This window comes from Pogona vitticeps, chromosome 3 (genome assembly GCF_051106095.1).
Source record: "Pogona vitticeps strain Pit_001003342236 chromosome 3, PviZW2.1, whole genome shotgun sequence".
In the NCBI taxonomy this organism is placed as follows: domain Eukaryota; kingdom Metazoa; phylum Chordata; class Lepidosauria; order Squamata; family Agamidae; genus Pogona; species Pogona vitticeps.
Window position 1 is genome coordinate 40,822,866 of NC_135785.1, and position 17,093 is coordinate 40,839,958.

Genomic DNA, 17,093 nt, shown 5'->3' on the forward strand with positions numbered 1-17,093 from the left:
ATGAGAGCGCTTGTGTCCAAACTCCACCAAATCTCCAGCTACCATTATCACTGCTAAGGGAAGACTCTGTTCCAGGATGCTGATGATGAATCTAGCACATCTGTCTGCATCTCTCAGCAAAACAACTGATAGACAGAAATGTTTTAAAACCTTTACCCTGAAGTAGTTTGTTTGCCTTTCATGGGATGACTATAGATCACACAATTAGAAGACCGCAACCCTGCAAGGGAACTCATTGTTATCATCATCCCGATGGTGATCTAAGGACAGCATGTTCTCACTATTAAGCTATGTCTACTTCTTAACTATAAAGTGGGTTATCCAGAAAATGGGGAAAGCATCTAGACAAAGTTACCTCTTTTGAACTATGACTCTTACAAACCTTCCACCAACATGGCCTTCTTAGCCATGCCAGCTGGAAGATTTTGAGAGATGTAGTCCACAAAAGTAGTTTACATATTTATTAGATTTTTTATTCCGCCCATCTAGACCAAGGGTCTACTCTTGTGTCTTGAGAACCATTCAACGCCTCCAATTGCTTTGTATGCTTACAATTCCCAGAATTCTCCCAGTCATCATGTCCAATGGAGAATTCTGGGAGTTGTAAACCAAAAATCTAACTTTTCCAAGCTCTAGTCTGGAAGGCTGTGGATCTGCATTGATTCTATGGCCCTCTTTCTTCTTGGGAATTACATGCTGCTCAGACTTACACAGAGAACCATTTAAATCAAACCATTCTATATGAGCCTAGTAGATTACCTACTGGTGAAAATGTTTTTATTTAAGGGACAAGACTGCAGGATGGATTCCCTAAACAGAACTTTGAAGGCCTTGATCCTCCAGCCAAGTTTACAGATTTCATAAAGCATTAAACAAACAGAGTAAAGTTTTTACATAAACAAACTTAAGTAACAAAAATATTTGCTCCATTTCCTTTTCCTTAAGGTTCATGCAATTAATACCTGTGTGTCAGTTGAATGTTTTTAGAAGCCATCAGTTCCCCTGTTAGACATTAAGCTGAAATGTAATTTAGTGGAAACATTAAGGGTATACACATTACTCCTGGTAACAAGTATCCATATCCAACTAGTAATCTTTAAGAGGGATAGTCACTAGCATTTCACAATAATTTAATTCAACCCTATGTACATTTACTCAGAAGAAAAAAGTCAAGCCAAGGATAATAATCATGCCCAAGCAAGTGCTTAGGATTTTAAGCCATTTTAAAGAGTACATAGGAAGCTGGACCAGTTATCCTTAGAACTTTTTTCTTTCACCAGTTTTACAGCACACATCTACATAGATCTATATATGTAGATATGAAGTTTACCTAAACTGCCAGCTCTATCAGTAGGCAAATTGAAGCAACTGCCTCAGAACTGCAAATACTGGTGGGCTGCAGTGGCAGCTCCCAACCATGTTTCTTGAACCACTCAGCTTGTAGTGCACCCATAATTCTGTTGGTTTGTGAAGAAAATCCAATCCTGTCACCAGTGCTCAAGTAAAATTCTAATTCCAGTCTAACTCAGGGAAGAGCAAAATATGGCCTGAGGGCTATATGCACAGAATGTTGGGTGGGGGACTTCGCTTCAAGCAAGAAGTGTCCTTAGCTAGCCCTGCTGCTGCATACAATATTAAATAATTTTTTAAAAAAAAACCCAACCCAACCCACATCAAACCAAACCAAAACAAAACAAAAAGAAACAAAACAAAAAGATCCAGTTTATGAATGTGACATATTGTGTTTCTGTACTCACAATTCAAAAAGCGAGGAAATGTCCTGGGCCAATATTGTTGCATAATATCATGCCCGTGTTACCACCATGAAAAAGGATGCCAAGCTTTACATACCAAAGGGCAGCCTGAATATTAGCAACACCAATGACAGCAGTCAAGTTAATCTACAGGATACCCTCTTCTGCTCGCTGCCATTCACACTTGTTGAAAAACAGCCCTGACAATTGCTTTGTGTTTGAGTGATGGAAAAAAGAGTCAGCTTCTGGGATTTTCCTTTGTGTGGTGTCACTTTATGAATGGTAGTGGTGCTGGTGGACTCCTGTTCAACACCTTGACCATTAGCCTGTGGAATGTCTCAAGGTTCTATGATTCTCCATACTATTTCACATGTACATGAAAAACCTGAAAGAGACTGTCCAGAATTTTGTGGTCTGGTACTACCAAAGTTTTGACCAAAAGTTTTGACCAAACTTCCAGGCAGTGGAAGACAGGAGGGCCTGGCGTGCTCTGGTCCATGGGGTCATGAAGAGTTGGACACGACTTAATGACTAAACCACCACCACCACCAATGTGCTGATGACGCCCAACTCAATTTGCTTTTTAAGATCTTCCAAGAGGCCCTTCTCTCAGGAAATGGGCCAACATTGTGCAGCAGCATTGGCCCATTTCCTGACTTTTTGAGTTGCGGATACAAAAGCACAGTATCCGCATCCATAAACTGAATTTCCTGGCTTTTTAATATGGTAGCTGGAGGCCTGTGTTTCTAATCTTCACACTATTAGGAAGCCCATCTAGGAGAAGGAAAACTCCGATTTCAAACTCCACTGCCTTGTAGCTATATCCACTGATGGAAAAGGCCTCATGGGGTGCATGGGGTTTAGGGTGAAAGCCAATAAGCACATCAATAACCCTGCACCATGCAACAATCATAATAAAGCTTCTGCCCTAAAGTTGGGCACCTGGACTTAACCTCCAGGCAAAATCCGGAGCCGGAGTCCTGGAGGCAGTTTGTGCCATTCTGGCAACTCCTGCAACGTCGCTGGAACCAGTTGTATTGGCTCTTGCCTTTCCATTGAACTAATTCAGTGACATGGAGAGGGGAAATTTGCTGCTTGGGTAACAGTCTATCCTCTGTACTATTTTACCCAAGCTTCATGCTCTGGAGAAGACACTCCAGCTTCACGTACAGCATCAAAATAACACAGGAAGTAGCAGTTACCAGTTATAAGTCTTTGCTTTATTGGCACAGAGCATGATGCCAGAGGTTACTTCTGATGGTGGGAGAGGGCATTATACCTCACTAGGTAGCTACCACCCTCCTTAAGCTGGGCAGCCAACAGCCAGTAAGGTGCTACCTCGCCATGGTCTGTTAACCTCACAGAGTGCATGGGGTTTAGGGTGAAAGCTGACAAGCAGATTGATAACACTGCACCATGCAATAATAAGAAAACTTCTGCCCTAAAGCTGGGCACCTGGAATTTACCATCTCTACACATGAGTTGGAGGTTGTTCATGATTTTGTGTGCCTTGGCTAAACGATCTCTGACACTCTCTCCCTAGATGTCAAGCTGGATAAGCGCATTGGCAAAGAAGCTACCATGTTCTCTAGAGGTGGTGGCAAAGGCTTCTGGGAGTTGTAGTTCAATAACATCTGGAGGCCCACTGCTCTAGACTCACAAAGAGAGTTTGCTTAACAAAAAGCTCACGGCATATACCAAGATCCAGGTCTATAGAGCTTGTGTCCAGAATACACTCCTGTACTGCAGTGAGTTCTAGACCCTTTGTGCATGGCAGGAGAGGAAGTTGAACACGTTCCATATGCATTGTCTCTGATGCAGTTTTGGCATCACCTGGCAGGACAAAGTTCCAAATAGTGTAGTCCTGGAATCAGCTGGAATTTTTAGCATGTATACATTACTGAAACAGTGATATCTATGTTGGCTCGGGCACATCGTGAGAATGGCTGATGGTCGGATTCCAAAATATCTGCTGTATGGAGAATTATTGCAAGGAAATCACCCAGAGAGAGACCACAGCTGCAATACAAGAATATCTGCAAGCGGCATCTGAAGGCCTTAGGAATGGACCTCAACAGATGGGAAACCTTAACATCTGAGCATTCAGCCTCGAGGCAGGCAGTGAGTGCATCATGGCCTCTCCCACTTCCCAATCAAATCTAAAATGGGAGTTTAAATGTAAAAATATTACCCACAAATTCCATCAGAAATTTCTTTCATATAGAATTAGCCAGTGATAGATGATTCCAGAAGAGGAGCACATGATCTGTGCTATGTTTGGAGGAGAAGACAAAAGTGAGAACCGCTTGGATTTGATTATACTTCTTCTGTGCCAAAATACTTTGAAGGGCTGTTGAACCTAAAGATGTGAGTAGGTACAAAACATGCAATGGAGAAACATACACACCCTTAACCTCTTAACACCCTTAACTTTAGTTAAACTAGGAGAGGGCAGAGCGAAGAGCAGCGAGAACAGGGGAAATTCCAGGGCTCTGGATTCCCCTGGGTTTACTTTGATTCAGAAGGCCCCCCAGGAGAAGGGGGGCAAGTTTCCACAGAAGAGTGGGACTTGTTGCAAGTGGGGCCTTTGGAACCACCAAATTTCAGATGGCAGCCTGTCTTTTGGAAGAGTTTCCCTTCCCACATGCAACTGTCTCGTGAAGTCACCATGATGGTGAGTTAGCTGCTCAGAGAGGGGAGATATAAGATTTATTATCTGACTGCAGAACAGAGATTAACGATTTGCTGCTAAGCTACAGCAAGTAAATGATCAAATCTGCTCTTTGAAAGCTGATAAGAAGGAAGATCTCAAGTGGCATAACTTTGTTAATGCCTGTAACATCGGCGTTTTCTTACTACGTCACAGCTCGGAAAATGAAACCAACTCTGTTCTTTTACTCTCTTAACCCTTTCTCCCAGAGAAACTGGCTTTTCATAAATCTATAAAGTCAGGACTTAAGAAATCTAAATAACTCTGCATATTTTAACCTACGTGACTCTGTATCTAGTGACAAGGTGGATTATAAATCAAATAACATCCTTTGGGTCCCCTCTTGTAAGACTTTAAGTGCAGACTAGCAAATAAATCATGAGGGAAATCTGAGTAATTAACCTGCTAACTACTACAGCCATGGAGGGAGGGAGAGACTCATTATCGTAACACACAATGGATTATTTTAAGGGACTTCTTCAAGAATGTCAATTCAATATAATCAATCATTTCGAGGCTCAGCTTGCTGAGATCAGAACAGACTTGAAGATGACTTTTTCTGCTCTGCATGAAAAGATAGAGAGTAAGGACAAATAACTTAACCAAATCTTTAATGAACACCCATTATCGTCAGAGAGAGAGACATTGCCTCAGAGCAGTACAGACAAATCATGGAACTTATTCAACAAGTCCTGTCGTCAGAAAGAGAGAAAAAGAAGACGCCTTTTCTCCAAAAGTTGCCTAAAAAAGATGAAAGGGGGGGCTGGGAAGGGAGAAAGTATCTCAAGACTGTTCCGAAAAGAAAAAAATATAAAGGGGGAGAAATGGGCAAATCTGAGGGCAGAAATCTACAATCAGAGATCACACATTATATTGCTCCAAAACCAAACCACTGACTATATGGGAATGAATTTAGTCAATCGTATAGAAAATGTCTTAAAGAAATATTATAGACGGCATTTCAAAACTGGGAAAAGGGAAAAAATGAAAAAAGGAGGCAAGAGGCTAATTCTGGTTTGATATCCATGAATTTTAGAAATAATGATAAATAATAATAGTGGATGTTTTGTTTGTGAGGCACCCATATTGAGACATTAAATATGTGTGATTATAATAGTGACAATGTTGACAAGATTAGAGAAGCCAATCCTGGTTTGATAATACTGAAGTTGATAAATATAAATGAAAAAGGAGGAAGTTACTTGCTAAACAAATAATATAAATCAACTGGTTTAAGATATATATAATTAACATATAAAGCAACATGACTAACATGCTATAAGCAAATTTGGCCAGATATGAAATTTAATGCTAGACAAGCATATGTGATTCATGAACTCTAGAAATGATGATGAATAATAATATTGGATGTTTTGTTTGTGAGGTATGTATATTGAAATACCAAATATGTGTGAAGTATAAGAGTGATTATGTTGACAAGATTAGACATATATTTTTCTGTTTATAAGAATGGAGGCCTTCAAGGAATGAACGGGCCTGTTCAGATATTATGGGTGGATAAGTAATCTTAAAGAGAAAATGAGGAATGTTTATGATGAGATTTAGATGGATGGAAATGCAGATAAGAGAATCTATAAAATTTATTATGAACTTAGGATGTTAGATACTTAATTAGATATACAAAATAGGGATGTGAAATATAACATCTGTAGATGCACACAGATATATTATTCCTGTAGTCAGAAATTATATAATAGATAAACTGGTATGGGAAATACCTTCCCGCTTGTATGTTTTATTAGTCTTGTATGTTTTGTCAGTCTTATGTGTTATTGTTTTGTAGCTTTCTGTTTGTCTTGTAGGTACGTATGTTTTAAAAAATAATAAAATGTTTTAAAAAATTAGTTAAACTAATGTTGCCACACCCGTTCCAGCAAATGCAGACTGGAAAGCTATGTTCCAATTTTATATCCCTTTCTTTAAGTTAGAAAAAACTATATTGGACCAAACCCTCTATGATACGTATGTATGGTGTGTACATGTTTTCCAAAAGATGTCCCTTTGGTTTTTGAAATAAAAAAGAGGTTGGAGTTAGCAAAGAATGTCACTAAAGGCATTCTTTGCTAGAAGGTCTTGACCAAAGAAGGTCAAAATTATGCATACTATGTGAAAGGAAGATAGTGAAGATAAACGGGGGGAAATCAAGTCATTTGAACATGTGGTATTGGTAGAAATGCTAAAAACAGCTGGAAAAGCAGTAAAGTGGGTGCTCAGTCAAGTCTGAACTCTCACTTGAGCAAAAATTAGTAACCTGAGTCTATTTTACCATGCATATACAATGGAAATGTGAATATTTTAAATGGCTAAATTATTTGCATAACATAGCACCCTGACCAATCAGAATGTGTCCAGAGTCATTATTTCAGTGTTTCAATCTATGAGCACAAATGGGGCCTATGACTAGACAGTGACTTGGGAATCATCCTAGTTAAAAATCATGTGAATCCATGAGGAACTGTATATGAGATTCATTTTTTGCACTACTACAAAACCATGCACTAGGGTAGAGGTCCCCAGTGGCCTGAGCCAGACCAGGCCATGAAGACAGACCTCCCACCCCACCCCCCCACACGCACTCACCCCTGCACAGCCTGTTTGCACCAGCGCAATCCAGCATGCCTGTGCAAGTGCTACACTGCCGTTTGTGCCTGCACAAGCACCACACCGCTGTTTGTGCATGCACACAAGTGCACCTGCTCCTGCACAAGCACTGTGCCGCCGTTTGCACATGCGCACAAGAGTATGTGCATCCACACAAGTGCCACCATTTGCGCATGCATGAGAGTGCTTTTTCACTGCCACCCTTTTTAGCACTACCTGGTAGAATGTGCTTCTTTTAAGCTGTGCCAATATACGACTGGGCTATCACCCAGTCAGAATCTAACCATTGATACAAACAAATCATACTGTCTACTTCAGGGGAGGGCAAAATGTGGCCTGTGGCTACATGGCCCCCTCGAGCCCTTGGGCAATCCTCAACTCTCCCTAGAGCCCCCAAACACCCAGGACTGCCCCAAAAATGGTACAGCTCCCAAACAGAAACAAGGCCTCTTTTTAAAAAGTTTTTTTTAAAAAAAGTTGACTTTAAAAAGTATGAAACATGTTCCAGAGAAGGTAACTGCTGTTCATACTGTAAGTTACACTGCAGAGGCCTCTTGGCAGTGTAGTTTTAGTGGGGGTGGGTGTATTTCAGGGTAGGGAGTTTGAAGGGTACGCAGCCTTTTTGTCTGCTGTAACTGAAGGTGACTCTGCAAGGCTTCAGCTACGGGTCATTCATAGGCCTGCTACCTGAGATCTTTTTGACTGATTGAGAACACCTGTCCAAGCAGATGTAATATTAATTCCACCTCCCCTTCCATTTTGGAGACTGCACTCCTTTGGTGAGAGCTCAGAAATTCAGGTGAGGTTTCTCAGGTTGAAATCCAATGGTGCCCTTCTCACAGAATAGATCCTGTAGACAGAACAGATATATTTCTTCTACAGCCTCACTTGCTTCCCTGTTCTAGAGGGTAGGAACTCGGAGAGCAAATTCCAGGGCTGTAAAAGGGAAAAGAGGAGACCAGTTGCATAAGAAGAGTCATGTGTGATGATGGAGTCTTCCTATCCTACCCTCATTTAAACTATGATTATTCTTAAAATGCATTGACGGAAATTATGGCTGGTATCTTATTGCTAATCCCAGCTAAGAAGAGACCATTGGGAACCTGCTAAATAGTACATCAACACTAGACAGAGAGGTTTTGCATTCGTATCCCAGAAGACACAAATGTGAAGCTCGGCATCACAGGTACCATGGTGGTCCATTCCTGCCTCCCAGCACCAGCATGGTCCACTCACCGGGTTCCTAGCAACTGCTGAGTAGTTGACTGTGGGGAGAGGTGAGGCAGTGCTGGTGGAACTATGTCCACAATTGATGCCCGCACTGCGGGGAGCCCCCGGGATATTTATTTATTTATTTATTTATTAGATTTCTACCCCGCCCTCCTAGACAGCGTCTACTCAGGGTGGCTTACAAATATCATAAACTATCATAAAAAACATCGTGAACATTAAACAATTGAATCAATAACATAGTGTATTCGAGATGGGGAATGACAGGAAACAAGAAGATAGAATTCAAGAATTGACAGAAGGGAAGGCCTGCCTAAAGAGCCAAGTCTTTAAATGGCTCTTAAAAACACCCAGCGAGGGTGCCAGGCAGAACTCTGTTGGAAGGCTGTTCCATAGTCGTGGGGCCACTGCCGAGAAGGCCCGTTTTCTTGTTCTTTCTTTCTGGACCTCTCTCGGCGTTAGGCCCCGGAACCATCCCTCCCGGCTGTGCCAAGTAATTCGGGTAGATCTAGGTGGGAGAAGGCGACCTGCCAAATATCGAGGTCCCAAACCATTTAGGGCTTTATACATCATCATTAACACTTTGAAGTCAATGTGGAAATGAATGGGCAGCCAATGCAAGGCAGCCAGAGTGGGAGAGATATGATGGTATTTTCTCACCCCACTAAGGAGTCTGGCCACCACATTCTGCACCATTTGGAGCTTCTGCATCAATCTCAAAGGTAGCCGCATGTAGAGCACATTACGGTAGTCTAATCTTGAGATTACGAGCGCGTGGATGAGAGCGGTGAGGGCCCCTCCATCAAAGTAGGGTCGCAGCTGGGCGATCCACCACAGATGGAAATAGGCAGAGTGGGCCACGGACGGCACCTGGGTTTCCATGGTAAGCGTGGGGTCCAGATGTATCCCCAAGCTACGAACCCAATTCCGTGAAAGTCACCCCCCCAAAAGAGAGGGAGTTTCCCAAACTGCCAATGGAGGGGCCACCTACCCTCAAGACCTCCGTCTTGTCCAGGTTCAGCCTCAACCCATTCAGCTTGAATACGAAGCTCCCATGTCTAGTCAGCATCTATATAAATCCTACTGAATTATACAAGGAAAATATGACTCTACTCTAGTTGGGATCAGAGCCATGATACTGGTTCAGGATAATTAAACTGATATAAGCTTAGACCATTGATACACTCCATAGTTCCATGACCAATTTTTTTTTGAAAGAATTCTTCTTACACCAACCTTAACATTCAAGCATGGTTGCAAATCCCTGGAGTACAGCTGTAGAAAACAAAGTTCAGGTGACTGATCCATGGTTATGTGGGAAATCTGTGGGAGAAATAGAAGCATGTCACTTAAGACCTGTCATCATGGAGAAAGAATAAGTCTGCTCTTTTATCTGACAGATGTCTGCTTTCTCTGACATTCTGCTCAACATGATTTACATAAAGCAAGTGCATGTTTTCTTTACTCCATCCAAGTGCCTTCACTTGTCTTCAACTTTTGTTGGCCTCTGTAATATTACCCAAGGGCATTCTTCTTATAAGCTCAAAAGCTGGCTGCTGGAATGAGTTCTACAATGGCTTCAATTCCTATCACAATACCAGCGTGACATGGAAAATACAAAAAAAAAAGTTGGACCTATCTAGATTTATTTTTCCTTATCAGTGGCTTTGTATATCTCCAGTTAAGGATAACTTTGCTTGGCCTTTTGGCTTCACTTTGCAGCACGCTTCAGGAAAATCTGTTTCCCAACTCTGCATAGTTTACCTTTAATTGTGCTCTACTATTTTTCTTGCATTTATCTGACATTTTTAAAGGTATCTCAAATCCTTTTAGAATGCATAATTAAATGTATATTTTTCTCTCTCAAAAATCATGTTTAATGTATATGTTGATATAGGAACTACTAGGAATGATATTACTACTTTCAGAGTAGGGTGAAATCTAGTAAGTAAACAGCTATGCTCTTTTCCACACACTTCGCCAAAAGGTGTGGCTGATACAAATTTGCAAATACCAAATAGGGTAGGCACCCATGCTTTGTAAGCTAGCATTTTTTCTTCTTCTGTCTGTCCTTATTCATACATACTGCAATCTATTCAAAGCCATACAAGGTGAACTGAAGCTGAGTGATATAGAGCACATGAAAGCTAGGGTGGCGTGGGGACCAAGTGAGTCATGAGAAATCTTAAGCCCAGTATTCAGGGAATGCTGCTGTAATCTGTTGATGGATGGAAGGAAGTACTTTTTACAGACAGCATGCAGTCACCTTTTGGAGTTTGCTAACACCAAGTTGAAGAGCTTCAAGAGGGCATTGGACATATTCATTGAGATTTAAGGCTATAAGTATCTACCAATCTGGAGGGGCCTTTGTCGCCTCCACTTTCATAGGCAGAATGCTTCTCAACACCATTTGTTTGGAGGAGAAGAATGGGAAGATACTTTTGTGCTCATGTCCTGCTTAGGCACATCCTTTAGCTGTCACATTATTTATTGTAGGAACACACTTCAGGCCTGCATATGTATTTGGTCTGAACCAGTGCAACTCTTCTTGCATTCCTATGTTTGATGTCTTAGGATTGTTAGAGCAGCCCATCCTCTCCTTGGATAACAGACTTCTTTTGCTTGCTTTTTAAAAATATATCAATCGGTAACAGCATTTATTCTTTACTTTTGAAAGTTGACTATCTGCAAAAGACTGTCAAAGTGGTGTCAAAGGCAAACCCAGATTGTTGGTGAGGTGTAAGCCTTTGATTTAACTCCTATCCCCTTGTTCTGTTAATACGCAAAGCCACACATGTGCCATTTCCAATTACTCTTTAGGCTACTTTCATGTGGGTTACATTTAAGTTCATCCTGATGTCTAATAGAACTGAGAATTAACAAAGGCATTAAACAATAGTAAATAAAATCCAAGACCTAATTTGACATGGCAGGGAAACCACCCTTATATAAACCAGGTTAAAATATTAAGTAGGGGAATTCTTCTAGAATTGTCAGGTCTATACTGCTAGCTGAGGTGTCAGGGAATTACCTGAGATACATGAGACATTACATTTGAGTCTGTATGGGTTCCTCATGCAGATGATACCACTCTGATGGCAGAAAGTGAGGAGGAATTAAAGAACTTCTTAATGAGGGTGAAAGAGGAGAGCACAAAAATGGTCTGAAGCTCAACATCATAAAAGTAAGATCATGGCCACTGGTCCCATCACCTCCTGACAAATAGAAGGGGAAGATATGAGGTAGTGACATATTTTACTTTTCTTTTACTTTTATTTTCTCCCAACAGTCATAGAATTGGACAACAGGAGTGCCAGGCAGAAGTCAGAGTAGTTTTAGAAAAACAGTTAACACATGATATTTAAGAGCTACTGCATACCAATAAATGGTAAATGTGTTTTGTTTTGTTTTCGAAAGAGTTTTCCTTGGATGTTTTATTACACATTCCATTAATCTTTCAGAGAGCTTATTTGATTTCTCTAAATACCAGCACTGCCCTGCCACTGATTATGAATCAGTTTGTTCTTGGGAACCTCTGAAGCATGTTGGAATGTCTGGCCTCATTTGGGTGCATTCTCTGTAGTTTGCAATGTGATCCCTGGAGGCTCTGGAGGCCTAGCAATAACAGAGAAATGCTTCAAGTAGATGCTTGATAATAGCCTGGTGCACATCATGGTAGCTTCTCTCCTGTTAGACCTTTCTTTTTAACTGTATGTTCCCACCTAGATACTTTAAGTAACTTTGCATCATTTGGTGCAACACTGTCCTTTAGCTGTAGCTACGGAGCCATCAGTCTCAATCTATAGTTTGGTTAGGAGGCACTCACCAAGTCTAGCCAATGAGACCAGGGGCCAGTCCATTTGGGGATTCATCTTAAACCACATTTCTTTTGTGGTGGCCCATGAGAATCTTGAATATGAGCACATGGCAGAGTCATCAAAGACTGTTACAGTACAGGTTACAACCAGTATTAATTTAATGACACAATTTGTCCCTTTTCCCCTAACTCCATGTGTCTGGAGTTTATCTGCATAAATACTATACTGTGTCCTGTTTTCTTGCAAGGATGCCCTTTTGTGTATTGCCTTGAACCCAAACACTGACAATACATTTGGATTAAAAAAACTTCAACCACAGTGTTTCAGTAGCCAGCTCATTTTTTATCATGGCTTGCAAAAGGCTTTTGTTACAGTTTGTGTGCTGGCATCCCAAAGAGGGAGGGGGTTGGTCAGTTGCTCTGTATGTTGGCCTTAGATTAGCAACAATGACCAGTCATCGTGCAAAGCATCCAAAATATTATAACCCCAGTAAAGATTACAATTATATTTAGAATCTCAAATGCTTTTATCCATATTGATGGAATTGCTATTGTGGTTCCATAATTCTCCATTTATAATGTAAGTCTTGTTCTGATTGGAACATTGTTAGCTTGTGGAAAAATATGTTCTTGTTCACTGACCCTCTTTGCTGTAGCAATAATCAAGGAAACCTCTGATGTTGAGATCTGGGGAACAATGTGTTATTAGTTTTAATGTACTTAAGAATATATCCAATTACTGAATACAATCAGAAGTTTAGGCCTTGAAAATTCTCCACTGAGAATATTGGTATTACAAGCCATCGACCACTGACAGACTGTAATACTGAGATATATGAAGAGAATAATGATACTGAGGGTAGAAATGGGATATTTGTATTCATATTCCTGGGAATATAAATATGAATATCAGCACCACAGGTGCCTGGGGACACTGGACTCTCTCCCCAGAACCGACCAGTCCACTTATACGTGGCCTTCATCATTCATCTTGCACCAATTTCTGAAGTAATCCCGCTGGCGCTTCCGCACCTCCCTGCACAGCTGACCACTCAGCAGCTGAGTGGGAAGACTCTTCATCCCACCTTCTCTCTGGAGTGGTCAGCTGTTTGGGGAGGCGTGGAAGTGCCAGTCAGGCTACTTCTACGATTAGCATGATGTAAATGATAATGGCAAAAGATTTATACGATCTGAAGAGAAACCAGAGTGGAAGAGGCATATAAATGAAGAGTTATCGAAAATTGGCTTTTCCCCCAGTATACTTATAGCAATGGGTCTCAAGGATGCCATCAAAGCAGTGAAGTTAAGGGTTTGGGACATTGAACTACAGGATCATGTTGGCCAGTTAGGGAAATATAATTTTCTAAAGAAATCTGCTTTTATCACCTCCTTGTATTTAGCCAGCACTATGTCACCTAAAGCCATAGGGGCTTTTACGCTAGGCTCAATGTATTTCCTTCTAAGCTTTTGGAGGGAAAATTTCGAGGTTTGCCTACATCAGATTGTCTCTGCCCTTGTAATAGTGAGAAAGTTGAATCAGTTGGTCATGCTCTCCTTTTCTGTACTTTCTATCGGGATATTCGAATGGAGTTTTTATCATCTATTATTTGTAAATCTCCCAGGAGATCCAGCTGTTACTCTCTGACAATACCCCTTATATTACGAGACAAGTGGCCAAATTCTGTACAGCAGCAATGGTTATTCGTAATCAAATGTTTGGGTAGGTGATTTTAGATGGACATGTTTTTAATATAACACTGGCTGAGGTTTTATATATATTAAGGATACATTATGTTATTAACTGGAAAGAAGGGTTGTTTTATCATGTTTTAATGGAATTTTATTACCCTGACTGATCTTACCAAGCCATAATTATATTTATCTATTTTATATTGATTTGGTTTTACTAGTCTTTGACCGTAATAAAGTACTGATTGATTGATAATGGCTATGTGCACCATGCAGTGAGTGGCAAGTGAACTGGCTGGTTCTGGGAGGAAAGTTCGGTATCTCTAGGCACCTTTGGTACTGATATTCATATTTATATCCCCATATATAAGATATTCCATATCTAAGAGAGACTGACTGCATGGGAAGATTAATTGACTGCATAGGATTGCTGGTTTGATATCAGAAACCAGAGGAAAATGGCAGGGAAAAATTCACAGACAGAGGGAAAACATGAAATGAAAGGGACCAGGGAAGTCATATCCTCTACTGCCCATGTGCAGGCACCACGGAGGTGGAATAAAGTGGCATTAATTATTCATTTACTTCTCCAATTACAATATATACAATTATATTTTCGCACATGTGTCGATAAGAAGATAGTGTCAGAAAGCCTACTTCAACATGAGTATCCCCAGAATATTTTGTCTCTTTTTATTCTGCCAGTGGAAGTCCCATGATTTCAGTAACTTCATAAATTACTAAGAAACACAAAGCCATTTCAAGTGAACCATGATCATTACCAAAATTATCATTGAGTGGTTATACAGGATGGGGGACATTTTAAAACGTAATGGGTCCCTACCCCAAGGATTTCACAATCTAAATTTTACAATTTGCCTTCAAGTTAATGTGCAGAGGGAGAAAAAAAAAGTTTATGAATGTCAAGGTGCAAGTATACAGTGGAGAAAATGTGGGTTGATTCAACATGCTTCAAAGAGGGCCCAGGTTGGTTTCTGTCAGTGACTTCATTGTAGCCATTCAGACAAATAAAACAGTTATTGTGTTGCAGAAAGCACCAGGAGCAGAGGCAAAAAGCTGTGAAATGAGATTAATGCTTTCCATTGGGACCACCCACATCTCTTTTTAATTCTTTTCCTCTCTTTCCAAAGTGACATAGTGCTAATTTGATGTAGCTCTAACTTTGGAAAACATTAAAGAAATGAAAAGAAAATTTGTTTGTAAACAATATTTGGTATTTGCTTGATGGAAACTGACACCCACACGACTTCCCCTCTGCATTGGAGCAGGTAAACACATTGAGCAGAAGGCAAAGAAAAACTATTCCAGCCAAATCAGAGGGAAATGAACCACTGCTGCCATCTGAGCCAAAACAGATAATTTCTCACTGAAAAAACACTGCACCTGTATTATATTATTCATAAGGTGGACTAGGCTGAAGCCTAGGGACCCTACAGGGACTGGAGGCCCATCAATTAATCAAGGTCAGGCTGTCAGCTGTAGTGGACATGCTGTCTGGGGGATTCTGGGAGCTGTAGTTTTTGAGGGCTTCCATAGAATCAGAAATCATAGAAAAGTTGGAAGGGGCCTACAAGGCAACCCCTCCGCTGTACTCACTGAAATTAGACAGCCTCAAAGGCACACTTTGGTTTGCCCATGTAAGGTTCTAGGTAAGAGATGCAAAAATGTAGGAGTAGCTGTAATGCCCATACAACATCTTCTAAAATCCATGTTGTGATGATACCTGTATTAAGCCAAATGAAAAGGCGCATGTTTCTTTGTGCAGATTTTCAAGATAAATGAATGTGTTCATCAGGCATGCAATTACAGTACAAAGGGTGTGTGTGTGTGTAATGTTACAGCAAAATAGCCTGCCTGCTGTCCAAATAATTAAAGGAGAAGAATTTGCTGACATTGTAACAGCGTGTCATCAGGTGTTAGCCTTAACTCTGAATAGTCCCTGATTTTGCCAAAACAAAAGACCATTAAAAACAATGAAATTTCTATCTTCCTTTTGAAAATACAGGAGCACCCATGTAGCCCAAAGCTGTCTCTGTCCAGTGGGAGGCCCACAACCCCCTTTACATGAAGAAATTAGAGAGTTACAGGCAATTTCTGTACAGTCAAGACTAGAGTTTATTCTAGATGTTGGATCAGACAAAGTGAATCAGCAAGAGTCCATCTACATATTTATTTATATTTATTTATTTATTTTATTTATATCCCGCCTATCTAGTCGCGGAGGACTACTCTAGGCGGCTTACAACAGAGATAAAATACTATAAAAATAAAACAACAAATTACAAAACAATTAAAGGTGAAAAGACAATAAGAGAAAAGAAAATCAAAAGTAATCTGGTGAGAAGGCCTGCCGAAACATCCAGGTCTTTAGTAGATTCTTAAAGGTGCCCAGCGAGGGAGCTCCGCGAATACCAGGAGGTAAATTATTCCACAGGCGAGGAGCCACCGCCGAGAAGGCCCTATTTCTTGTTTTCTCTTTTCGGGCCTCCCTCGGCATTAAGCTCCTCAGCCTCACCTCCTGGCTCGCCCGTGTGACCCGGGTAGAACTTGGTGGGAGAAGGCGTTCCGCCAGGTATCGAGGCCCTAAACCGTTTAGGGCTTTATATGTAAGCGTTAACACTTTGAAGTCGATGCGGAACCTGATGGGCAGCCAATGCAATGCGGCCAGAGTGGGCGAAATATGTTGGAATTTTTTCACTCCACTGAGTAATCTGGCCGCCGCATTCTGCACCACCTGTAATTTCCGCAGCAACCTCAAAGGAAGCCCCACGTAGAGCGCATTACAGTGGTCTAATCTTGAGATTACGAGCGCGTGTACTAAGATGGTGAGCGCCCCCACTTCCAGGTAGGGCCGCAGCTGGGCTATCCGCCTGAGATGAAAAAAGGCGGTGCGGACCACCGACGCCACCTGTGACTCCATGGAGAGCACCGGGTCCAGATGGATCCCCAAGCTGCGTACCCCATCCTTTGCAGGGAGAGTCACCCCCCCAAAATAGAGGGAGTACTTCCGTCTTGTCCGGGTTCAGCCTAAGCCCGTTCTCCTGCATCCATTCCAGTATAGTCCCCAGGCAGCGCTGGAGGCACAGGATGGCTTCTCCTGCGGTTGGCAAAAAGGAGATGTAGAGCTGCGTGTCGTCCGCATACTGGTGACACGAAGCACCACACCCCCTGATGACCCCACCCAGCGGCCTCATATAGATGTTAAATAGCATTGGGGAGATAATCGACCCCTATGGAACCCCACAATTGA